The 16,577-nt window shown below is 36.6% G+C and overlaps 1 protein-coding gene across 7 annotated transcripts in view; it reads left to right on the top strand.

Annotated features, from left to right (window-relative positions):
* GPC5 (glypican 5) overlaps window positions 1–16,577 on the top strand; it is a 1,360,202-nt gene that overhangs the window by 40,562 nt on the left and 1,303,063 nt on the right. The window lies entirely within an intron of this gene.

Here is a 16,577-nt window from a genome sequence, read left to right as displayed (position 1 = left end):
CCATTATTCTGGTATAAAGTGAAGTTTTAGCTTCTTCTAACCCTCAGAACTTGTTTCCGAGGTCATCCTTGGGCATAAATATTGAGTTGGACTGGGGAAACTGTTACGTTAGTGAAATGGTCCTTGGAAATATATGCCCTTCTAGGGTCCTTCCAGGGTCCCCAGTATTCTGACCTACAGTTTTACTTCAACATGGATGGACATAATTACTAGATTTTAGTGAAGTATTCCATAAAATAAAATCTCATTGCTTTTAACTGGATAGTTATAGATTTGTTTGTAAAAATATGATTTGAAGAAATATTTGTCGAATTTTTCCCCCTGCTACCTCATGTGGTTTTCATAAGAACACCAGTGTAATATATTAAAGTGCAGACAAGTCTGATAAACAGTAAAATAGGATATATTAATTAGATATTTAAGGGTCAGCTAAGACCAGAACTCAACCTTAATTCAAACAGTATGTTCAGAAATAAAATTAATGGGTTATAAAATTACAAGGCACATTGGAAAATAGATGATCTTTTTCTTATTTTAGTCATCATCTCTATAAAATTCCTTATTACTACAATAAAATAGCTTAAGTTATTTTTCCTTTTATAAAGCATTAGCTTTTCTGTATATGATTAGAATGAAAATATCTAGATTACACTACTTTTCACAAATTTATTGCTTTTGTTCAAAGCAAAATATAACTTGTTAGTATTCCTTTTTCTTAAGTATATTAATGTCCATCTATTTAAATAATTTGTGCTTTGTTTACATGCATAACTAAAGCACAAAGCTGATTAATTTTTAAAACTATGCTCATTAAATAAAATAAGTACAATAAATCAGGATAAAATTTAAGTTGAGATGAAATGTAGTTCATGATGAATTGATGATTTTTTTTTTGTGGAAAGTGACTTATCAGATTTTAAGATGTTATTATTTTAGTGATTTTTTTTGGATGTCTTAGAAACAACCTTATTTCTGTTATGGGATATATTCATGTGAAATTGTTGGAGGAAAACATATTGATATGCTTTTTAAGCAAAAATTTGTTATTTTAACTGGCTGAACCAGAACCAGAAGACTTTAACTACACACACAGAGTGATATAATGATTTTGTCTCATGAAAATGACAACATGCACAATATGGATAATACATTGTAGTGATAAAGGGACAGTGAATAAACCAGTTTGACCAGAACAGGAATGGGGAGTGTGGTGGAGACTCATATGCTTGAAAAGGTGAGCTGGACTCACATGGAAGGAGACTTAAAGCATCATCTTGAGTTTGAGAGTCATTAAAGATTTTTGAGTAGGAAAGCTTCATTATGATTTCTCAACTTTTAATGTCAAAACTAAATCCCTTCAAGTAAGAATATTTGGCCAAAGAAGATCATGACCAAAGAAGCCAACTTTTTTGGATAGCAGTGTTAACTATAGAAGTGAAAGAAAGTGCCATCAGTTGCTAATTTTTGGGCATTCAGTGAATGTTCGTGGAACATTTTCTTCTGCCTTCAAAAGATACGGTAACCTTTCACACTTTGCTGGATAAATTGATCAAGATAGAGAGATAGAGTACATTATGGAATGCCTGCCTGGCTCAGTTGGTAGAGCATGCAACTCTTGATCTCAGGGTCATGAATTCAAGCCCCATGGTGGCTGTGGAGCCTACTTAGGAAAAAAAAATATATGTATATGTGTATATATATATATATATATATATATATATATATATATATATATTAGAGAGAGAGAATACATTAAGTTCAAATGATTGGGAAAAATACAAAACCTGAATTATTTAGATTTTTAAGATGGGTTCAGGCTGCTGAAAAATTTTGGTGATATTGTTAAAAGTTTGGTGACAACTAAGTAATAGAAATACATGGCATTGTCTCTATCTACCAGAGTGTCAGGTAATTTTATATACATTAAAATTTTTTCTCTTTAATACATTGTGTTGTATTCAATAGGTTGAGTTTTGCTGTTTACTTAAATATTAATCATAAAAAATGAAAATGGTAGGAACTTTCTTAAATATGACTTGTTATAAATTGTTGTTTTCTGCCTTTGTGAAATGTCAAGCTTTATTTAAGAATCCGGAGAAGGCAAGATAAATTTAGAAGAAGTTTGCCTAAAGGCTAACTTTACTGGAACACATTCTCTTATTTACCTGCTTTTAATTTAATAAATAGAGTAAGTAGCTTTAGGCTTATGTCCATAAAAACAAGCTTAAATACATATGCTGAAAGCAATTTGAGAAATCACATTTACTGTACCATAATTGAGCAGGCACCTTTATCAATAAGTAAAATGCCTACCATCTAGTTTTTGTGCCATCAGAATATCTGAAAACAATTCAGTCTTTATTTTTCTAAGAAGAAAGAAGCCAACACATTTTACTGGGAAACTGTCTGCTTGAGAGAAATTTAATGGGGAAATCAATTCACTTCTCAAATGTTGTAAGTAGATTTTGCTACGTTTTGATATTTTGACTTTTAAATAGTTCATTTATGTCCTCTGCTCCAACAGTATTAACCTGTTTTTTTTTTTTTTTTTTTTAACTGGTATTCTGGGTTATAGAAGACTTTGGACTGGTTGGCAGTGAGATGTAGTATGGTTCCTTCTCTCATGGCTTTTATAGAATCCTGTGGAAGCCTGTTTTTGAAGCAATCCCTTGGATGCGGCTGGTGGGAACGATCACTTGGGTCTGTGGATTTAGTGGGCAGGCACATTACTGTGAGATGAAGAAATTGTTAAAGGGAGGGAGGAAACGGTGCTGGCAACTGGTGCTAGAAGACAGAAGGTTATGCCGTATACAGTCCACATTCAGCCCTGGAAGTTAGCCCTGGAAGGTACATACCAGTAGAGTTGGAATCAGCCTATTGGGACAACTCTTCTATTTTTCTTTTATGGAATTTATTTGTGTTTGTCTCAATCAGATTTTTAAGGAAATCAACAAACAACAAAGCAAAAATTTGTTTTTGGAAGCGTCCGTAATTATGACCTGGGGCTTCACTATATCCTAAGTGTAGTCATTCATACAGGATGGAGCATTTTATAAGCTAAAAGGAACAAACTGATATCTCTGTGTCTGTTGCTGTTCATAAATACGTGGTGCTGTTTGCAAAGAGGAATGTTGGCTTTGTCACAGTGCAGACAATAACTGTTCTTTATTTTCGGGGCTTTATAATGCTCATGAATAAAGCAGAGTAGCCTGAAATAATGCAAAAGAGTTTGCTTCCCTTCAGCTCTTTTACTCTGAGTGTGGGGTTGCTGGCTTTAAAAATATTTTGGAAATATCCTTCATAATGTTTTATTTATTTATACGCTAAAGTATGGTGTGACTCATGAAGAAATAGAGGAAGTTGATAGAAAATATGTCATCTATTGTAAAAAAGCAACTCATGCAGTTTTCAAATTTTTCAGTTTTTTAATCTCCATTCAAATAAGATGCTGCAGTTTATTTTTTTTAAAATAGAAAACTACTAAACAAAATTTTCAGCATCACTTTCAAAAATTAAAAGGAAGGAAAAAATAGAAAAAAGAAGGAGTATTTGGGAGAACACTAATGGAAACTTGTGTTTTGTTGAACGTTGGGAAGGTAAGGTTAAAAAACTACATCTTTCCTTTGAGATGCACTTTTGCCTATTTCTCTTATCTTACAGTAGCTTATGTATTTCTAAAATATATGGTAGATACTAAGTCTTTCTTCTGGAGGTTTCCAGTATTATATATGGCATTTAAAAAGTGTGCATTATTACAAAAGACAGAGTGCTAAATGGTGGAACAGGAAAGACTTAACATTTTTATTTATGATTTCATTCTCTTGGCTGATTAAATTTTCATTTCTCCATTGTAAGTACTTGAAAGATTGGCAAGCTTGTCCTCGTGGGTTGAGATGTGAGATTTAGGAATTTAATAAAAAATACATTCCTATTTTTAATGAAATATAGGAATATGTTCAAAATTAAATATCTTATTTTAAAAAGTAGGTGAATTCAGAATGAGAATGTAACTAATGGATTTTCCTCCTCACACTAACAGATGTTAGCTCCTGGGAAGTGTGTTAGTGTGTAGCTACTGTAAACCTAATGTGAAGTCGAAGGCACCTACATCTATAGTCAAAGGCACAAAGATATAGTGAATAGTGGAATATATATTAATGTATAGGAGAGTAGAGAGATTTATATAAATGTTATTAAGCATGAAGTCCATGAATCTTATTTTATTCACTTCAGCTATGCTTTGACAAAGCTGGATAATACTTAAAATTATTCCTTGGAAGAGCCTTATGTGGAAGGATAAAGGAAGAATACTGTTTTTGACACTGAGAATTACCTGATCGAGAGTTCAAGTGTGAGAGAACGAGTAGCCGTAGGCTGGCAATGTGGAAGAGGCTTGGTTTTCTCCATCTCTAATGCCTAGTAAATATAATGAACTGAACTGCATGAATAAACGAAGGAATGAACAGTACTCAGCAGGAAGATGGTTCTGAAGTAAAAATGACAGAGTCCCTCCCTTTCTCATTCCTTTCTCTCATGTATTCCTCTCTCGATGATTTATTCTCGCTGTGGAGCACCTACTAGGTGCCCGCGCTCTCGGGTGCTTGGGTCGTAAGTGTCCAGACCTTCAGTCTGTTTATTTTTATGGATTCCTTCAGACTTCTCATATGCCAACATCTGGTTATTGCTTTTATGAACTAGCAAGGTGCACGTGATGGTGTCTCTGTCAAGGCATCAGGAACGTGATTGCACAATTTTCCCCCTTCAGTTTTAGGCGGCGTGTGGTTTAGCGTGTTATCTCAGACAGCAGCTATTGATGCAATTGGTCTTTATCCAACTGTCCTTTATCTCTGAAATGTTAAAAAAAAAAATTGTTTCTTTTGAATCTGTGTCAGCAGGCTGCTCTTAATTCTGAAAATGGGTAATTTTCCTGTATTCTTGATAAAAGTTGCAAGAGCTTAAATTACTCTTCAGCTGGAAATAAAGCTTGCTTGGCATGCAGCATTATCGATAGTGGAAATAATATGAAGTATAGACTTAAGATCAGGTTTACTCTGCAAAATTTAATTTTTACACTTTAAGAAGTAAACTTTCAGTTCTTTTAATTCTGACTGACAATAGGTTATGATAATATCACCATTGCCATGGTGATCTCACCTAGAAAGCACAGTAACCTGCTCATAGTAGGTGAAACAATTCTTTCTTGATTTTATATTAAACACATTTTCAGTTAAATCTTTTCAATGTGAGAACTGCACATTTATTTTCTTGAAGATAAATTAACATTTCATCAGATTCTTTATCATTTTGTTATCTTCGTATTAGTTCAATCTTACTTTTGCATAAGGGATCGCAAGGGATGATTCTTAAAAGCTACATCTGTGTTGAGTAAAGGACAGGACACGTAGGAGGTTACAACTAGCGATGTTTTTGAAATTTGTCTGTCCCTCTCCCTATCTCTTATTCGTCCATGTAAAGTGATTTATAAAATTTCTCTTTATAGGTACATTTCTAGGACATTTGTGCATTCTCCTTTTGGTGGCCATCTCAATAATTTCCACAATATTTTTGTACTTCGAAGCTTTAGTGATCATACTTCTTCAAGTCTCTGTGTGCGCGTGTTCCCCTGGGGTTCATCGGAGGCTCGGGACTGGGGCTTACTGAGCATGCGCATTGCCAGCTTCACGGCGTATTGCGGAATTGCTCTTCTAAGGAGCTGAACCCGTTTAAGCTCCCGCAGGCGGTTGCTGTGCTTTGTTGTTCTACTTCCTTCCCAATAATTAGTATTGTCAGAATTTTGGAAGATTTGCTGAACTGATAGGTATGAAACAGTATCTTGTTTTCAAAATGCGTGGTTCCCTGATCAGGGCATTTGAATGTCTTTTTGCAAACACATCTTTATTTTTTGTGGTTTTTTCCCTTATGATTATGTCCCATGGAACTGTATACACACTTCGACGTTATATACCCTGTTGTTAGTGTTTTGTATGTATTTAAGAGGTTTTGTTTTTAGGTACAAAAAAAAAAGATTTTATTTATTTGAGAGAGACAGAGAGAGAACGAGCGGGGGTGGGGGGTAGGGGCAGAGGGAGAGGGAGGAGCTGACTCCCTGCTGAGCGCAGAGCCCAACATGGGGCTCGATCCCAGGACCCCAAGATCATGACCGGAACTGAAGGCAGACGCTTAACCAACTGAGCTACCCAGGTGCTCCTAAAAAATCCTTTTTTCAACTATATTGAGATGTAATTGTTCTCCCTCTGCCCTATTGTTAGAGCCCCAATTTTGGAGGGATGATCACCCTCAGTGGCAAAGTGCTCAGGGTCAGTGAGCTCTGCTGCAGCTGTGGGGATGGCGCAAGCTAGAGTGGGGAGTGTGCGGGTGGTGGAGCAGCTCTGAAGGAGGGAATGGGAAAGGAAATGAGCTGAAGTCCCCTTAGAGGGCTGACAGTGGAGACAACTAATTAATAGTGAAGCCAGTTTGCATGACGGTACCGCTGTTTTCGTTTCTAGCCCTGTCTAGATTTTGCCTCCGGAAAGGGCATGAGTGGTGGGGATCCGTGGTTGAGCACAGGTCATAGGGGGTTCATTGATCCGTCCTGCAGACACTCATGGGGCCACCTCCACTTCCCAGCGTTGTTTTAATTGCTTGGTGTACTTCAGGGAATGAAACAAAAATCCCTATCCTCACAGTGTGCATTTCAGCCAGGGCAAGTAGAAAATAAATATAATACAGGTATAAATACGTTAGGATGAATTAAATGCTTTGGGAAAATGTAGCATAGAGCAGAGGGCCGGGGAGGAACAGTACTGGAAGATTGCAGTCTTAAACTGGATCGTCAGGAAAGTTGATGTCGGAGCAAAGGTTTGACGAAAGCGAAGGGGTTGGATATGTGGATGTCTGAGATAAAAGCTTTCTAGCAAGAGGGAGTAACCCGAAGATAGGAATGGGGCTCAAATGTCAGAGGAATAGCAACAAGGCCATTATGGCTTTGGGGGGCTGGGGGAGTGGTTGGAAAGCCTGTCATAGAGGCCACGGGTGCTGATCATGTAGGGCTTTTATTCTGAAACGGAAGTCTTTGCCATCTGTGTGGCTTGATTTGAAAAGTTATTCTCTCTAGTTGCCCAGGGGCACATACACCCACCTTGTAGAGGGGCGAGGGTGCACCTAGCAAGCCAGTGAAGAGGTTGTTAAAATAATCCAGAAGAGGCATTGTGGCAACTTAGACCGGTGGTGGCCGTGCAGGTGGTGAGAAATGGTCAGATTCTGGGTAGTGTGTGCTCATCACGGGGCCCTGGGCATGGTGGGAAAGGGACTGAGGCCAGGATGGGGTTGACTGCAGTAAACTGCACCAAGGGTGTGTCGGTGGGGTGCGCGCCTGGTGCGTCACGGAGGCGAGTTAAAGATGCTGAGGCAGGAGGATGCTTTCCACTGGGACTTTGGAATCTCTGAGTCTGCTGGGAGAGTTGGAGTGAGAGAAACTGTCATCTGTTTCTAAAATTCTCAGTGGAAGAGGGACTTCGGTGGACATGGCAGGACATTCATTGATTATCTGATGGAGGCTAATCTTTCTGTTTTGTTTTTAAAATCACTTGATGGAGGTATGATGGACACAAAAAGCTGTACATGTTTAATGTATACAGCTTGATGAGTTTGGAGGTAAGTCTGCATCTGTGAAACCATCACCGCAATTTGTGCCATAAGCATATTGGAGGAGGCTGGTCTGTGACACAGAGTTAAAATAGCAATGGTCTGGAAGAGCCAGGGCATTTCCAGCTGCTTCCTGTGATCTGGCTCTGTGAAGTGGTAGGGATGGTGTTTCTGTAATACCGTATGTGTAAGTATGAAAATAACATTAATTTTCATAGGATAACTCACGATTGTACATAACAGAACATATTATCAATATTTAGCATAATTTAAAAGTGAAGGGCATTATAAAGAAATAACACACAAATAAATAAAAATGAGTTGCTTGAATTTGGTAAATGAGCTTTGAGCATTGACAGGAGAAAGCACGTAATAAGACAATGCTTAATAAAGTTGCATAATAGTAATTATGGTCAAAATCACGAGTTCGTATATGAGAAATTTATCTTAAGCTTATTTTAATTATAAAAGATACCGGTTACATAAAATTGAAACTAAAGTTCTTTATTAGTCAATAACCCATTAGCAAATAAGGTTCTGTGATGAATTTAAGGCTCTTAGGACTCAATTTTGAAGTCTTGGTGGTAATTCTCATAACTTGAATAGCATCATTGCCATTTACCATTTTTATATGGTTCAAAAATGAACTAAGTTCCATTTACCAAACACTATCAATAGTTATCAATCATTTCAATAATCTTCTTATATCATTTCTTATTTAATTAGAAATGCTTGCAGTTCATGTAATTGGAATTATTTCCAAATTTAAAATTTTTAAAGTGTGATAATTCATTGTAAATTACGAAACATAGTTTATTAGAAATATAAAAGCTTTTTTAATAGTGAGGTTTTTTTCTATAGCCTTGGGTGAAGAGAAGATTAAGATGAAAATATTAAACCATCATCCATAATATTTAATTGGTAAAGTGGTAAAATATAATAGAAAATAAGATACCTTCCTTTCCTCACACCAATAGGGGACTTAAATTTTATAGCCATTTCTCAATGTAGCTGTTCATGATGGGAAATTATCCATGCATATCTCCATGCTTTTAGCATAAAATATATCTAGCAATAAATGGAATATATATGCTATAGCTTTTATGAAGAAGGCAAAGGGCTTGAAATGGCATCTCAAGATCCAGAGAGTCATAATAGTAAATAAAGGGTAATTGTTGGATAGCTATGCTGTGTTCCTTTTATTCCAGGGTAGTTCTGCCTGTGGGCTAACTTTTGTATAAACAAAGATAATTGAACTTTTGCACCTTAAAGGTTATTGTTATCTTGTACTATTTGTTTGCCTCTATCCCCTCAGGGTATAAAGTTGACTTGAGTGTTAATTTAGGAAACATACTCATTTTTTTTTTTTTTTCTTTAAGTAGGAATAAATTGAAGATCCTACATAATGAAACAAACATTGGTTGTGGGAAAACATTTGTTGTGATTGGGCAGGCAATATGCTTGGGTTTCAAAACAAGGGTTTTAAATTCGGACGGGCTAGGTTTGAATCCTATCTTAAGATTTGCTGGTGGGGCCTCAATTTCTTGGCTTCTAGGCTGCAGTTATTGGGGATTGATTGAGGCAATCCCTGTAAAGTAGCTATCATGGCGGCTGGTACATAATAAGCACTCAGTGTATGTTAGCTATTCCTTCTTCCTTTATTCATGGTATATTTCCCAATATTTGATGAGCAGCAAAACATTTCAGGGTAAAAATTATCTAATGGTGTTTCTGGATGAGTGTGATGGGGGGTGGCGTAAAGTTAGTTGTCACATTATGGGAAGTGCTGTACTGGACCAGGCAGCAGAAGGGCCTTGTGATCCAAACTCCTGGATCACTCTTCGGATTCCTACACGTGATGGGGTTGCCAAGAGTCATGTTGCAAGGGCTGGTGGTTATGGCCAAACATGCTCTCTCTGTTGGTAAAGGCAAGCAATGAGAACAATTATTTGGTGAATAATAATAGTACATCTTAAAGTAGGCTTTCCTGCTGCTCAGCTGGTAGTCAAATGAATTTTCCAATTTCATTAAATGGTATTAAATTGTAATGTTTTGACTCTCACTGTAGTAGAAACTGGTATGAGCACAGAAATCTAAGATTTTACTAAAAGAGTGGTGCAAAGGGACAGAATCCATGGCAAATTATTCAATGGCTTAACGAAAGCCTTAATCTTTTTTTTTTTTTTTTAGATTTTATTTATTTGACAGAGAGAGACACAGCAAGAGAGGGAACACAAGCAGGGGGAGCGGGAGAGGGAGAAGCAGGCTTCCCGCGGAGCAGGGAGCCCGATGCGGGGCTCGATCCCAGAACCCTGGGATCATGACCTGAGCCGAAGGCAGACGCTCAACGACTGAGCCACCCAGGCACCCCACAAAATCCTTAATCTTTATGGTGTCCTCCAAATGAGACTGTCTTCACATACGAAAGGCTTTCAATTTTTGATATCACTGATTCATTCTGGTCACTTTGGTCACCTTCAGGGATGTTTGTAGTTTATGTTGGCATATCCTTTATTTTTTTTTTTTTAAGATTTTATTTTTTTTAAGTAATCTTCTATACCCAGTGTGAGGCTTGAATTTACAACCCCGAGATCAAGAGTAGCATGCTCTGCTGCTTTGTCGACTGAGCCAGCCAGGTGGATTGGCATATGTTAACACAGTCAAGCCTTTAGATTATGTATTTGTGAGTTATTACATAGAACCACTAACTTCAAATTGGTCCTTTCACGACAGCATGGGAAAATTATTAAATAAATGCATAGCCTGAAGAGCGATGTGAAAGGTTTTGTGGTTAGTAGAATATGATAAAAACTTAATCTAAGATCTAATTGAACTACTTTAAAGGCCTCTGTTCATTAAGATAAATTTTATTTTGGTTTAAATGTTGCTAATCACTGTTCCATAAAATTATGTAACTGTCTGGTACTTGCATTTTCTCTCCTGAAAATGTGAAATGTTATTTTTTATTTATTTATTTATTTATCTATCTATCTATCTATCTATCTATCTATCTATCTACCTACCTACCTACCTACCTACCTACCTACCTACAAGGCATCTTAGAGGGTTTCCTCTCTACATGAGGAAAGACAGTCTGGAGAAAGATGGGCACTTACAGCCTCTGGAAAGTACGGTTTGGGAAAAGGGTCAGAGGAGTGGGGCAGAGGTGTCCACTGGTTCAAGAAGGAACAATACATGATATGTTTATGTTCTAATTTTAAAAATCTGTGTTTAACATGCTTACTTTCTAGCTGTAGTCCCAGGGCAACACTTTAGGATGATCTAGGCCAGCTGCTTAATTTGTTTTTATTGCAAATCTTCAAAGTAGGTTTAAATTAAATTATCTATGTATTTGGCAACTCTTACTCAATATATTTAGTATATTTGTTATTTTAATGAGATCATATACTTTGAAGGCAAATTAAGGATATATTTAACAATTGCTAATCTACACTGGTACAGCTATTCTGGAAAGCAACTTGACAATAGTTATTTAAGATATATGTTCTTTCTCTCTCTCTCTCTTCTTTCTGATTCTTCTAATGGTTTGTATATATTGGAAAATTTTTTAGAGACTGTTTAGGGACACGTAGAAGCATGCTAATTAAAGTGTTTGTTGTAATAGCTGGGAATTGAGACAACCTGGGTGATTGAGAGAAAGGTTAGGAAAATGCATTATGCATCAGTAAGAATAATCAACTAGATACATACATGGTGACACGGATGGACTTTAAAAACATAAGGTAGAATGAAGAAAGGAAAGAAGAGAATGAGGTATATAGCACAATTTCATGTATGTAACTTAAAAATACACGTACCAAACAATTGTATATGTTTTACTGGAACACATGCAAATCAGAGTTTACATTGAGTGCATTAGAACGATTGTTTAAGGGTATATAATTGTATAACTTACCATCCAGCTGCATAAATATTAAGAGATGTGGGGGATGTGAAGAATAGCTAGGAAAAAAAGTGAAAGAAAATTTAATTATCTAGGTTTAAATCTACCCCAAAATGTATAGGGTCTGTATGCTGAAAATGCTGTTGAAAGAAATCAAACAACCTAAATAAAGGGAGAGATTTACCATGTTAGTGAATTGATGATGAAGCTTACTACATAGTTACAGTAATTGAGAGTATAGTATTGGCAGGAGGGATAGACCCATAGAATAGATAGGATTGAAAATTATGACTGCTTTCCAACAGCTTAAAATCTATTGTGGAAAATAGACAAATGATGACCTTTCAGTGTGCTATGATGGAGTTAGGTTAAGATCTCATGTAGAAAAGACATCTGATTGGATTGCTGGGGAAGGAGGCTGGGGAAACAGTCCTGAAAACAGCAGCTTCACATCAAGAATAAGGGTCAGGGATTCCTGTCCTGAGAGAGGAAACAAGAGTCTGAGCTAAAGGGCCCACGAGTCTCGCCTAAGGTCACAGCCAAGTGTGGTAGGTAGGAAGTGGTGGGAAGTCAACCTGAGGATGTGTCATCCCTTCCAGTTGTTTTAATTTTCCATCAATCTGTTGTGTCTTCTCTCATTCCTAGTTTTGCTTCTCTTTTCCTACTTTCTTTTCTTATCCTTTCCTTCCTCTTATGCTCTCATTTCTCTCCCACTTTCTCTTTTCTTTAGTTTCCTCTTTGTCTCATCATCTCTGTCATAATCAGGGTTTTGTCCATGTTTATGCTATTTTTTTTCCAAGAACATTCTTTTAGATATAGTTACCCTTTATCTTTTTGTTTTTAATAAGGTCTGTTGTAATCTTTTAAAATTCTCTCTTGTGACTTTTTAAAAATTTCATATGTTTCTGGTTTCTTAAGATAATTTTTTTAAAAAAAATTTTAAGTTTTCTCTTTTGGTAATAAAATTATTTTAGGGAATAAATTTTCCCTTGATAATAGGTTTGCTTTATTGCATAGATTTTACTATGAAGTCTTCTTTTCACTTTTTTTAGAGAGTCTGAAATTTTATTTTTTATTCTCTTTTTTGGGGTTATCTGGGCAGTTTTTGCTTAGGATTGGCTAGATTAATTGTGGTTTCAGTGACCCCCAGATATCCGTGGTCCATATCCATAGAGGCTACACGTCCTTTATGTGTTGGTGATGGCTTTTTCTGGCCCAGGCTGAAGGAGCAGCCCTATCTGAGATGATGTAGCGCTAGTGGTCGAGGGAAACAGGGTCTCAGCTCTAAATGTGTCTGCTTGGGAAGGGTGCACGTTGCTTCCACTCACATTTCATCTGCCAGGGTGATATCAAGACATCATGCTTGCTAATGTTCCCACAGGGAAGGCAGACCATATTTTGTATGAAAATTTAACCAACTCTAAAGAACGTTGATGTTCACAAGAATGTGAATTGTGCTCTCTCAAAAACATATGTTGGAATCCTAAGCTCAAATATGACTTTATTTGAAAAGTCTTTATGGAGGTAATCAAGTTCAAGTGAGGTCATTAGTGTGGGCCCTAATCCTATATGACTGATTTCCTTCAAAAAAGGCAGATTTGGACAAAGAGATAGACACATACAGAGGAGAAGAGCATTTAAAGACCAGGGAATGCCCGAGCCTACCACAAGCTAGAGGAGATGCATGGAAAATTCTACCTCTCAGTCCAAAGAAGGAACCAAACCTGCTGACATGTTGATCTCAGACTTCTGGTCTTCAGACTGTGAGACGATAAATTTCATGTCACTTCCACCCATTTTGTGGTGGTTTGTTACAGCAGCACCAGGAAACCAACGCAAATATGTTTCAGAATTTCTAAGAAATGCTCGGTCAGATTCTTATTTATTTCTAATTTTATTACTATATTTTAATTAGAAAATGTAGCCAATAAAATCTCTACTAATCTCTAAATTCCATGGCTAGAATCATGATCAATTTTACAGATTTGCTTCAAGTGGCAAATTCTCTACCTGAAAATTTCATTCAGATTTCAAAGGTTGTCATATGGGTATTCTTTACTGTTCAGAAGTTTAAATAATAATGTCACCCTCTTCTAATTTACTGCACTCAGGGTTTTGTACCTTAATTATAAAAAAAATCAATTCATCTTTCAAAAAAAATGAATAAAACCCCTTGATTTGGAAGTGTACCTTTATGTTCATCTTTTCACTTGTTTTCTGATTAAGTTGCAGTGATAAGAATGACTGAAAATAGACTAGGTTGATCATGGCATTGTAAATGTTGTCTTTTAGTGACCCTTAATCACACTTTTCTTTTCTTTTCTTTCTTTCTTTCTTTCTTTCTTTCTTTCTTTCTTTCTTTCTTTCTTTCTTTCTTTTTCTTTCTTTCTTTCTTTTCTTTCCTTCTTTCTTTCATTCCACTCTTTTTTCTTTCATTCCTTCATTCCTTTTCTCTTTTTTATTTTCTTTTTTACTGAAGCAGCTCAATAATTTCTTTCAGCCAGCTCTCTGCAAGGCCTATCTATGAGATCCCTCCATTTCTGTCAAACAGTCCCTTAGAAGTTATAAAAAAGTGCTCATTACTACGGAAATCTTCCATTCCATACAGATGGGGCTGAGCCTGAGAGCAATATTGCAGCTCAGCTGGGAAAGGAAATGGGGAAAAGAATTGGGCAGGAGAAGGAAGATGGAAGGTAATAGATTACATGCTGTATTGTTCCCAGGAAAAAATTAGATGCCATTAGACGGCATATTGGATTTAAGTACATGATTTGTGATCCACTGAAATAATCTGTGTTATTCTGAATTATGCAAATATTATTTTATGACCTGATCTTGAATTAGGTAAGAGAATGGTTCTAACTTATGTGTGTTTTGCCGTTTGCTATCCCAAACACTATGATCTTGATGCTATTTTAACTTACATGTTTATACATGTAAAAGTGTCTAAAATAATTAATATAACCAATTTTGCATCTTCAAGATTAGCTGTTTGTAAACAACAAAACAAGCTTCTGTGAGAAACTAGAGCAAGTCTTTCCAGTTGGACTATATTAGAATTCCATCTACATTTTAATTTGGTTCCTGCTGTGTGGATATATTAGACTGAATCTATTACCTGGCTCAATGGTCCTCTTAGACAATTTCCCTTTCTCATTCTGATTTTATTGTAAGTGATCGTCAATGTACTGTAGAAGTCTGCACATCCAATTTTGATCACTCCCATGAGGCACTGATAACTATGACCTTATGTTAAAAACAAAACAAAACAAGAACGGGAGTATGGCGATACTTATAGATTACCTTTTAATGAAAGGCGCTGGTTATGGAGTGTAGTGTGAGAGTTTACATTTGGACTATGTTTGGGTGTTGTGCACAAGAAAATTATATAGCACTCATCCCCTTGGGGCAGGACCTCGTTTTGCATTTAATATTCCAGCTTTATGTTTACTGTTGTTTTGAGTTGCCTCTTTTCCTGATGCTCATGAACCACCTGCTGTTTTTTCGTTTGGAGATAATGTTTCTCTGAGTATTGATTAGAATTTCAGCTTTAAATATAGTCTTTTCATGCATTTAATACATTTAATCCTTACTGTGAAACAGATTAATGGACCTTTGGTGTAGAGCTGAGGAACATTAATTGAGTTCACTCTGGTTTATTTAACCGTGTTGCCGTCTTACTGGGGTATACTTTTTCAGAACATGTCTAGAAGTTAAGAGAGATGATATCAGATGGTAATGCAAGGCATTTCATTTTCCCATGCTGCTCACGGTTTGATGAAGAGCCCTCTTAGGGAAAAATAAATAGTAGTTATTCATTCCATGTGCAGCTTGATATTCTCATCTTTATCTTCAGAACTGTCCCGACATCACCTTTGTGTCTGGTACCTTGTTTTGACCCCTCATCCTGACTTTGAGATCATTTCTTCCTGACTCTCTTATCTTTCTTCTTCCTGTTTTTGTTTCTTTTACTATTTCATTCTTAATGTACCCCTCTCTCAGATGCCTGATACATATATTCCTACCTGGATATCCTGCTAACACATTAAATGTTATGTTTGAATGCAAATTTCTCATTCTTTTCTCAAAAACAAGTTTTCATTGTAACTTCCCCATCTTTGTGCATGGTATCACCATTTTTTTTTTACCTGGGTCTTAGGCTCAATTTCAGTGCAATCAGTGACTTAAGTCTCTTGTGTATCTTCTACATGTCAGTTAAAGATGAACGTTTTTTCTCATTTACTCTTTTCTTCCTCTTTCTCTAGACACTTTTATTACTGCAACAACCTCTTGACTGGACTAACAACTTTAGTTTTTATCATCTCCTGATCCCAAGAAACCGAACAGATTAAGATTTTAAATTATAATATTCATGTATCATTTTCCAATTTAAAATTCTTCAGCGCTTTGCAGTTTTTTGCTGCTTAAAGAGCTATCTAATATTCATAGCTTTAAATGTCTGCTATAATCTCTGTTATATCTACTCAAAATTAGTTCTTATTCATTTCACAACATCTTCTCTCCACCAGCAGGTCCTGCTCCCAGAATTCCCTGTTCCTTCAATTATCATTACTTTCTTAAGAACAGGAGGTATATCTCATATTTGTAACCATGTTGCTGTAGACTGAATATTTGTTTTCCCCGGAAATTGGAAATTCGTATGTTGAAACCTAATCCCCAATGTGATGGTATTAAGAAGTGGGCCTATGGGAAGTGATTAGATACTGAGGATGGAGCCCTGATGAATGGAATTCATGCCCTTATAAAAGAGCCCCCCCCCCCCCCCCCCCCCCCCCCCCCAGGGCGCCTGGGTGGCTCAGTCCTTAAGCGTCTGCCTTCGGCTCAGGTCATGATCCCAGGGTCCTGGGATCGAGCCCCGCACTGGGCTCCTTGCTCGGTGGGAAGCCTGCTTCTCCCTTTCCCACTCCCTCTGCTTTTGTTCCCTCTCTTGCTGTGTCTCTCTCTCAAATAAATAGAATCTTAAAAATAAATAAATAAATAAATAAATAAATAAATAATAAAAGAGCCC

The sequence above is a fragment of the Phoca vitulina genome, unplaced genomic scaffold (assembly GCF_004348235.1).
Source record: "Phoca vitulina isolate PV1807 unplaced genomic scaffold, GSC_HSeal_1.0 scaffold5, whole genome shotgun sequence".
NCBI classification, from domain to species: domain Eukaryota; kingdom Metazoa; phylum Chordata; class Mammalia; order Carnivora; family Phocidae; genus Phoca; species Phoca vitulina.
The sequence above is the reverse complement of the archived record's forward strand: the minus strand, read 5'-3'. Positions and strand labels throughout refer to the sequence as shown.